The sequence below is a fragment of the Rhodnius prolixus genome, unplaced genomic scaffold (genome assembly GCF_049639745.1).
Source record: "Rhodnius prolixus isolate KJV_2025 unplaced genomic scaffold, Rpr scaffold_7, whole genome shotgun sequence".
NCBI lineage: Eukaryota > Metazoa > Arthropoda > Insecta > Hemiptera > Reduviidae > Rhodnius > Rhodnius prolixus.
In genome coordinates this window covers 31,921,930-31,931,663 of record NW_027411582.1, presented here as the reverse complement: position 1 = coordinate 31,931,663, position 9,734 = coordinate 31,921,930, and the positions used below count along the sequence as shown (strand labels likewise).

General features: G+C 28.7%; 1 protein-coding gene across 16 annotated transcripts in view; it reads left to right on the top strand.

Moving 5' to 3' along the window:
• The window catches only part of LOC141447435 (5-hydroxytryptamine receptor-like), a 427,009-nt gene extending 417,333 nt beyond the window's left edge, over positions 1-9,676 (top strand). For 3 of the 16 annotated variants that reach the window (XM_074114951.1, XM_074114949.1, XM_074114950.1), the window contains 7 exons: positions 1,811-1,935; positions 2,457-4,968; positions 5,689-5,939; positions 6,451-6,546; positions 7,879-8,019; positions 8,776-8,960; positions 9,369-9,676. The gene's annotated coding sequence lies outside the window, so the exon portion shown is untranslated. Of the gene's footprint in view, positions 1-1,810; positions 1,936-1,983; positions 2,215-2,456; positions 4,969-5,688; positions 5,940-6,450; positions 6,547-7,878; positions 8,020-8,775; positions 8,961-9,368 lie in introns of those variants that run through there. The other 13 variants (XM_074114959.1, XM_074114958.1, XM_074114954.1 and 10 more) reach the window with 13 other exon arrangements.
• The last annotated feature ends 58 nt before the right edge of the window (positions 9,677-9,734 follow it).

Genomic DNA, 9,734 nt, shown 5'->3' with positions numbered 1-9,734 from the left:
TTTCTTGTTCTTTCTTGCTGGATAAATACAAATATCTAATTTTGAAAGAGATCGGTAATTTATCTTAACTCCTCTTATAGGAAATCATTCACTTAGTAGTAGCATGATAGTTTAAAACAACAACTACACAAAAAAAAACTACAACTACCTTTGGAATAAATCCGCCCTTTTTTTTCACACCACTACTATCTTAATTGAAGATATTTAAACAAAAAATGTAAAGAAACATTTCTCTACATGTACATTGAAGACTCCTTTTTATTTTCGTGCTAGAGAAAAGAATTAAGACAATCTCTTTCAGTATTGCCTTATGTTCAAAGTCATTGTTCCTAAGTTGACATTGAAACTTTTTTTAAGACTTTTATAGGTCTACCTTATACTCAAATTTAACAATGTTCGTGACTTTAGACTTACATAGGACAACTTTGGTCTATTTCTTTTCTATTTTTTTGCCTATCTATCTGCTACATATCTTTCTTATTTTATTTTAAATAAATAAACAGAACAATAATGCAATTTTACTATTTACAAATACAACAATTAATAATAATACAAATAGTTTAAAGAAATTTTTGACATCCGTCTTTATTTACAATTTTTTGTATATCAGTGCCAGAGAAATCTATATCAAAAATGATTGGCTGTCCACATCATACGAAAGAAAGAGGAGTATTAAACGTAATTATGTTTGCAGGACGGTATATTGTAGAAGAATTTCGTGTAGTGTGGGATGAGATATTAAAAGAAATTAGAGAAAGAAGGTAAGGAAGAGAAGTATGGAGAAGTTTGAAGAGGAAAGAGAGATCAGAATAAATTCTTTTGGTGACAAGTGGAGGAATATTGAGAGTTAGCTGTAGATTGGAATCGTTAAGGGTTTCTTTAGAGATTTTCAATTGGCAAGCCAACCACCGAAAGAACTTGTTCTGGAACAGCCTCAATAGAAGCCATATGTACCTTGCAAAACGGACTCCAAATTACTGAACCAATGGGGTCTTACAAGGGACTTATATAAGTGAGATAAGAACGGCTGTCAGAGAAATTCCTCGTGTTCCTAAATACAAACCCAAGCATTTGTTAAGATTCCCTTCTGATCCTATATTCATGTGCTCCATAAAATCCAATTTACAGTTGAACTTGATGCCCAAAATCCTTTACCGACGCTATCCTACCAGCACAGAAACGTTCAGCGTGTAGTCTATAAGACACACTGCCTAGAAAAGGAAATTACACTATATTTGGGCAAATTCAGGTCCAAATATAGTATAATATTTGTAGTATAAATAACTTATTTTTATATTCGCCCATTAAATATACTCAACATTCACAAACGCAATATATTTATTCATATTATATATTTTTTTACGTTAGTTTTTGTGTGTATATATTTATTATCATATAAAACACTAAGCAAATAAACAAACTCACTTACAAAATATATTAATATGAACATATTTATATTAGGTATGAGTACGAGAGATTTTTAACGGACTGATATGAAAAATAAGTTATGTGCATAATAGAGAGATGTGTAGTAGATGGATTGACAAAACAAATTGACAAATACATAAATGGGTCACAAGTGAAGCGATAAAAAATAGTTAAATAGTAAGGTTGTCTGTCCTAATAAAATTTATTTTTTCGTTTTTTCTCTTCTCTCCTAATAATCATTCTATCATCATCATTTAATCATTCTATTATTTTGGAAAAGTAATAAGAAGAACGGACTAATAGTAGTTATTAAATAGTAACAAATATAGAAAATAAAGTAAAGTAAAGAAGATTAATCCATTTAAAAATTCTTCTACAACAGTGAATCTCAAAAATTAACAAGACAACATGATCTAGCGGCAACATTTGTAACTAAATAACCATCTTTAGTTCACACAACTTCTAAGAGAGACCGCTTGCTGCTCTATTTGGCGTTTATATTGGAAGGTAAACTAACCTATTTGTGTGCGTTTATATTGGAAGGTAAACTAACCTATTTGTGTGCGTTTATATTGGAAGGTAAACTAACCTATTTGTGTATTCTTCAGTATCGGGTACGTTAGATAACATTGTTGTGTTTACGTAGTATTTTATATGAGTTCTGTTTTTGTTCTCTTAAAAAATACTATCAATGTTCATTTGTGAGGTCACTATTGTGTTTCATTTGTGAGAAACAAAAAATACCGCTAAAGAATATTTCAGTAAAATCTAAAGCATTATAAGAATGTAAGTACTTATTTTCTATATAAGACTTCTTAGACGGGAATCGTGATTGAGCTTTTAAAAAAAAATCGATAAGAAGTTCCCTTATTAGACTATACAATTGTTAATATTCCATAACAATAACTGTTTTGTTTTAAAATTATCGAATTTTTAGTTACATTAAGAGGGTTTGATAATCCTTAAATGCTTATATTCTTGGTTTGTCAGGGCGCTTAAAAATCATTCTTTTTTCATTCATTTATCAGGAGAAAACTGAGCAATGACTTCATGAACAGTTCTTGAATTATCACCATCCTCAGCGAGCTACTATTGTCCACTTTCTGTGTTACAAACTACATGCAAGAATATGTGATAGCTTCCCGTATGGACATAAGATTCTGCAAGGATTGTTATAGGAAGAATTTAATATTTTGCCAAAAAGGCTTTAATAATAAGCTTCATATACGTTTTCATATCTTCATATAGTCTGAAGGTATTGTGCTAAAATAATATTTTAAAATGTGGTAGCTAATTTGAAAGAGTATTATTTTAAAGAAAAGAAATCTACTGTTGCACATTTCTAGAATTCTTCCAACGTCCATATTTAATAACTGGGTCTATTTTCCTTTCACTCTCTTATAAACAAATTTTACGTGTGCTCATCCAATTTCTGCCTTAACAGATGAGCCTTCCTGCTCATAGCACCCTGCTCTCAAATTTTGTAACTATATCTGGTATGAAAAGGAAAAAAAAGAGGCTTAAAAACTGCTCTCACTACTGACACTTTTGGAATTGCTTAGTAAGATGGTATTCTGCTGAATAAAAATTGTAGTATTAATGAGCTACATTTTGAGAATTTAGCGCTGGCGCTAAGTCAACACACGTACTTATTGTGCGTTCATCTTTTTTACTTGTACAGTTGTAAAATTCTTAAAGAAAAAAAAGAAACATTTTAGAGCTGCTTTTAGCTCCAGGTATTTCTTAATACTGAGGTTTGTAAGATAAAAGAAATAACCTTTTAAAATTCACAAATCTAAATATATTTTTATAATTAATACAGAATACTGTATTTCTCTACCAACATAGGATTGATCTCCCTGTCATTACAATAATTACTTAAAATACATTTACATTTTATTACACTATAATTCAGTTTAAGTGGTCTAAGGCCAACCTTCATATGACCCTCTTAGTTTGGGACTTATATCAGCATTCAGTTAGTTTTCTATCTTCCCTTCGGTCAGTGAGTCACCATCTAAGGGCTATTTTTTTTGTGTAGATTCGTAGTTTTTCATTAATAATATGTGCCCCTTCTTTGCCTCCTTAATTGGTCGGAACGCTTTCTCATTATCTCTTCTTTTACCTGCATATTAACCTCGTTTAATTTCATTCTTTACCTAAGAGTTTTTGCATTGTTTTTGTGGTATCCTGTATATTTCCACATTTTCTATTCAGCTCTGGTTCTTGGGGTCAGATCTAAAACAATCTAGGAGAATTAATTGAATTAGCAATTAATTAATTATAGATTTATTTCGGCAGTCCTAATAAAAAAAAAGCAGTAAATAAAAGAGAAATAAGTAACAGTGAACAATTAAGAAACGCTATTCCAGAAGAATGGGATAAAATTGACTACTACATAATAAAGAACTCTGGTTAGTCTATATCGAGTAGTAGGTATGTATATATCATTAACAAAAGAAAAAAAAGAAGTTCCTACTAAGATAATACAAGTATGTAATAAGATTTCGGTAGGTGTTCAAAGACTTTTTGGCCGAGTATATAATGACCAAACTTAAATGTAACTGGGACACACTGTTTAAACTCATTCTATACCAATCACACTTGCAAAATTCACTAAAACAGTATAGGAAAATATAAAATGAAATGCTTGAATATTCCAGCATGTCGCTTGTTGTTTAATGTTAAAAGTTTTTAATATTATTCTATTTACGAATTATTTATTAATCAGATAGAATAATATGCTTAACAATATTTAACTTTGTATTAATTTTTTTTCATTTTGTTGCAGTATTTCCCTGTACAAATGAACCTAGTTTAATTCAGTGTTTTCTGCTTACATAAAGGGCGCCCCCTGATGTAAAATAATTTAAAAGAAAAAAAATTGGTCATCTTTACAAGCCTTAAATTCATATTAGGTTTCATTAATTGTAATTCACATTTTTTATTGTTTACAAAAAATATTTCACAGTTTAATAACAATTTCAGTTTCACAAATACCATATGATATCTCGTCAGTAACCAAAAGGTAACCTCCTCACTCAGAAACTAGTTGGAAGCAGGAGGAGTAGTAGAGGTAAAGTCTTTATATTATATATACTTAAACTTATTTATAAACGTCTGATGATAGATTTACCTTGTTTTATGGTGACCATTATTTTTGTCTTAAAAGTAGTTTAAATTTTTTAATGAATTATGCATACTGAAATATCTTTTACAAACTTCGTTAATGCCGTATAGAAATTTAGATAAAAGTATTTTAAAGTACTAAAAGAAAAACAGTAAGTTTGATTATACTTTAATATCCTGTTGAAATGAGTGCAGTTGTGGAAATTGCAGTAAGGAGTTTTCAATCTTTATCCAGTGCTCTCCAACACTTCTGCAGTTGCAGCCTAGTAATGCTCAGCTTTCAACTGGAAATGATTACCTCTATGGGCCCTTCTTTACATCCAGCAGCACGCCGATAGTAAATTATTTTCATCTAGTCTTTTCTTAAGTATAAAAAGGAAATCTACTTACCACTCTGCCTTTGTTCTTCAGGTACGTTTATTCATTATTAAGCCTTACAAGTAATACTTAAGCATTACAACTTAAAACCTTTTTTCTGATAAAATAAATGTTTAAATTTCGTAAAATTTGATTGAAATATTGGTGAATGCTGATAAGAAATGTTCTACTTTTTTAGAAATTAATCGTGCTACATTCGATCTAACTACTTTTTAAAAATAAGTTTTCTTGCAAAATGACAATTTTATTGGAAAATGGTCACAATTAAAGCAAATAAAAATTACATTTTACTTTTTCTACAACTCGAAAATAATATTGTATTTCATGCTTGGTAATAATTACTATATATTAAAAATAGTCTTTGTTCTCAAATATTTATTCAAGTGTACACATCAACCCTGCATCATTAATCATCAAATAAAACTATTATTCACTTTTTTCAAAAATATTTTTGTTTTTAATAAAACGGTATATATTTTTTTCTTACAATTTCATGGAAACAGTTTAAATTTCATCCAAATACGTAAAGGTACATTTTATGTTTTAGTCAAATTAATTCAATTGACATTCGACTCTAGTAGTTGTTATTTTTGATTAAAATAATGATATTTGATTGAAATATTTAAAGTTAAACGTACATTTCTAGACATCTCTTGATTTTGTTTAATAGAAAAATGCTTCGATTTCAACAATCTTTCATTTGGTGTGAATTAAATCATAATTATTAATGTAATATTCTTTTCCATTATCCAGTGCCTTCAGCCATGGGCCTTTCCAACGCTATTTCAGCTTGCAGCTAAGTGATGATGCTCATTTTTCCTCTGAAATGATTACCTCGATGGGCTCATCATTACTTGCAACATAACGCTGGCAAATATGAGTCGATTCTCATCCATTCTATTCCGGAGTATAAGAAGCCGACGATACCTACCTTCCATTCTGACTATGGAATAGTGATGGTTGTCTTATCTATTGTTCCATATACGTATAACAGCATTAAAGCAGTAAGTGAAACCTTTTTTTTAAACACTAATTCAATTTTTTCTATGATATCTGAAAAAAGTTTTAATTTTTGCTGTAAGTTGGTAGTAGTACTTTGATTGAAAAATTCGAAGTCTTATAAATTCTGAATAATTTGTTAACCAAATGAAACTAAAAACTATTTTTAGTAGAATAAAGTTTAAGTGAAAGAATTTTGAACAAAATTGAACTTAATAAAAAATAGTTTATTTTGGTTTTAACAAACCTAATAAATTTATGGCAGTAAGTGTAACATAGGTAAAACAAGTTTAGTTAGTACAACAGTTACATTGCAACGGAGGAGTAATTCATGTTAAAATAATTTAAACTAAAAGTTCAGCATTCATATTTTATTTATTTCTTAAATTCCTGAAAGATACAAATTTGTCTTAAGCAAATAGTTGCCTTTTTTATTTGCAGTAACATTGAACAGAATGCTTTTTAATTCGAGATTAACACTGTAAACTGTTTATTTCATTGAATAATGATTTTCAGATTGAAAACAGCCAATTGTGTGAGCCAGTAACTGCAAAACCGTCCATCAACTGAAGTGGAAATGAAAAAGAGGTTGAGGAAACATCCATCAAATGAGTAAGTACAATTAACTTTTCTTATGAATCAATTACTTAAAAAATTGCATGTTTGTATCACAATCTTATTTATTAAATGATTTTTCTACGTAAAGTGAAAATAAAAAGCATTATTTAGTAAGAGAATACATAAAAATCTTTAATTTAAAACAAATATTTATTTGCATACGTATTTGGTTTTTACATAGACATTATACATTCTATTATAAGGGGGGAAAAACATATAAATAAAATACAAAAATAACTGCTAAAAAACGTCGAAAACTAACAAAGAAACATAAAATAGTAAAGAAATTAAGGTAAAAAAATTAGTTCTAATGAAACCCAGTGTATAAACATAGTATGCATTTCACACCCCTTCTTCCCCCTTAGACTACGCCTATGACAAAAGTCGATCGCGACTTTTAAGAAAAAAAGTAGATCTTATATACAGAAAAGTTGTCCACCTCTGATCTAGAGCATGTATAGAAATATTTCTCTCGAAAAATTGATAAAAACTAAAAACTCTCTGTAATAAATAAAAGACTGCTATAGCAGCTGGTATGGAGCAATCTGTACTTTGACACAAATCATTGGGTACTTACTACCTTTCCAATTGCCAACGAATTCAGTCTCCCCAATCAAAAATCTTAAAATAGTAAATGCTCTTCGGTTCGCACTGATTTTACCATTCATAATGACCTCAAAATCTTTTATCCTCCATCTAGCGAAATCCTTTTTTCCCGATTTTATTTTATTGTTTTGAGGAAGCTCTTACACTTCTCTTATAATACTTAACATGTATTATATTGAAGAGTTACTTCATTATTATTTTAAAGAAAAAGTATTATATTTAAAGAAAATTTCAATACGTATGTTGTGACGAGAGAATGTCATGAATGCTCTCAACAGAATTCGTTGGTGTAGCTCATTAGTGCATCAACTAAACTAAATCGCGACTAAATTAGTGAAAAGATTTAGGTTTTTAAAGGCTTTTTAAAAAAAAGATCAATTCTTTAGATTAATCATAGTGTTTATTTAATATTTATAATATAAATAAATTAGTTTAAAAAAAGTAAATACCTAATTTTTTTTTTTTTTAAACATCTCAACTCTAGGTCTATTTCGTCCAAGTTCATTTATTTTGTTATAGAAGTATGTGATCAGTCGTACCTTTTTCTGGTAATAAGCACATTGTGAATATTATAAAATTTTAAAATATTTTCCAAATATTTTTTTGAAAAAATGTTTAGTTTAACTGATAAATTCTACGTTTTAAATAAATTATTAAAGTAATGTGAATAAAATTGGTATTACTCCTACTTATTTATGTTTAATGTAATATTTTTTTCAGTCCATGCAGTGCTGACATCAGTGGGCTTTTCGTCAACTTGCAGCTCCATTAAGCTCAGCTCTTACCTGAGATGAATTTTTAAGGGTCCTTCTGTACTTCCAGCAGCACGACCATTATTAATGTGAAGTTATTCGCATCCAGGTAAGTCTTATCTTATTCTTTGTTATGTTCAGGGTGATACACCAAGAACTAAAACTTTTTTTCATACAAATTATTCTTTTCTTTTTGTATCTGAAAGAAGTTTCAATTTTTGTTGATTGTAGGTAGCAGTAATTTAATTAATTCAACATCAAACACGCATGTGAATTCTGCATCTATTTCCAATCATACAAAACTATTTTTAGTCGAGCTTATAATTTTTCAACTTATTTTCCTAAAAATAATTTCATAATATTAATGCTAGTAGATTATGTGTGTTATATTTTTCCAATCAAATTAACTGTATTCCTATGAAATAAGTGCATTCATTATCATTGAATGAAAAGATTTAGGATTAAAAAAAAAAATCATTCTTTAGTTCAATTACAGTCTTCTTTATTTAATCTTTATAATATACATAAATTGTTATAGATGTTTTTCTTAATGCTAGGTAAAATTAACTAAACATTTTCATTTTGAAAGATACAAATTTAGATTAAACAAATGGTTGCGCTTATCCATTATTGATTACATCTAAAGCATTTTAACATCAATTAAACCTTTATTCCGATAAATTAAATATTTTCCTTTGAATCTGAATAAAAAGTTGTTATTTTGTGCAATAGATGGTTTAAATTAGATTTTCCGAGTTAGTTGCAGAATGGTTTAATTTGTTATAAACAGAATTAACTAAGATTTTGTTTGTAAAATGCTACCGCATTACAATAAGTGTGAATGAAATTCAAATCATTTACTAAGGTTTTCAGCCCTTGGCCGACTCGCAGCCCAGTGAAGCTGAGACATAATCTAAAATGATTACTTTTGAGGGAATTTCTTTTAATGCTGCAGCACTTCCGTAAATAAGAGGTGATTCCCATCCATGTCTATTCCTGCAACATCCAAATAAGGAAATCTACCTACCACTCTGTGGTGTTATCTTCCAGGTAATCTTATCCATTATTTATTAAAACTTGAGCATTTTTACGTGATTAAACTTTTTTGTTCATACATTCCTGAATCGGAATGAGTATAGTAAAGATTCTGTTTTCTGTAAAGACAGTTTTGATTTGATTGGAAAATTGAAAGGTACAAGAACAAAAAATGACGAGTGTTTATTTAAAAAATGTTTATTTCACTTAAAAGAGTGCAGTAAACTGCTATTTTCAAAATGAATTAAGTTCATGTAATTACTAACACTCAGTTTTACTTTCTTGCGTTTTCTTTCTAAAAGATGATCTATTTTTATTTAAACGTATAAAAAATTAACATTGATTTTCAAGGAAGTTGAGTTTGATTTGTAGGAGGATTCAGTAGACGAACAGTCTATCTCATTGTATAATGTTATTTTTCAGAGTTGAAACAGGCGAAACTGGAGGGCTTCCGGCCAAAGAGGTTCATCGAATTGAGCCAAAATGAAAAAGACGTTGGAAAACACCTATCCAACTGCAATTCTTCCAATTCTTTATTATTTAGTCGATTATTTGTAAAAAATATATTTGAAGTTTGAAAATGTAATGTAAATTTTAATATTATTATGTAGGTAATTTTAAGAATCATTACCTAAAAGATGTAATTGAATTTAAAATGTTTTTGTAATACGAAAGAAAAAAAATGTATAATTGGCAGCAAAATAAAGAATTATTTATAAATTATTAAAAAAGTCATTATGTATTTTCTCTTTTCCCATAGTCTTGTTATTTTTATTGTATTTGCAAAGT